Consider the following 474-nt stretch of genomic DNA (forward strand, 5'->3'; position numbering starts at 1 on the left):
TATATATATTTTTTTTATTATTAAATAGGAATGGACAAAATAAATACCATGTTACTGACTCTAATAAAATATTTGCCTGATATTTTTTTATATATGTTACACTTCAGTGTAGCCCATATCAAACTCATGCATATTGTTGGGTATTTGCAGTTTACTGTAATAATATTACGTTTTAATGGTACCTCATTGTTCATCTCTTGATTTTTAATATAAAACCTGGGTCCTAAAGCAAAAGCTTAAATAACAATTAAGCTCAATCAAGTTTTAAGAGACATCCGTTCAGTTCGATGCCAGACACACAGAGCTTTACTTGTACTTGTCCGAAACATTATTTTTAAAGAGAACACTTGAGATGAAGACAAACGTACAGGTTCGCTAAGGATGTAGGATATAATATTTAATGGCATTTGTGCAAGAGAACATCACAACACAAATAGAGCAAAGCGTTTGTGTGTGTGTGTGTGTGTGTGTGTG

Source organism: Puntigrus tetrazona, chromosome 14 (genome assembly GCF_018831695.1).
Source record: "Puntigrus tetrazona isolate hp1 chromosome 14, ASM1883169v1, whole genome shotgun sequence".
Lineage (NCBI taxonomy): Eukaryota > Metazoa > Chordata > Actinopteri > Cypriniformes > Cyprinidae > Puntigrus > Puntigrus tetrazona.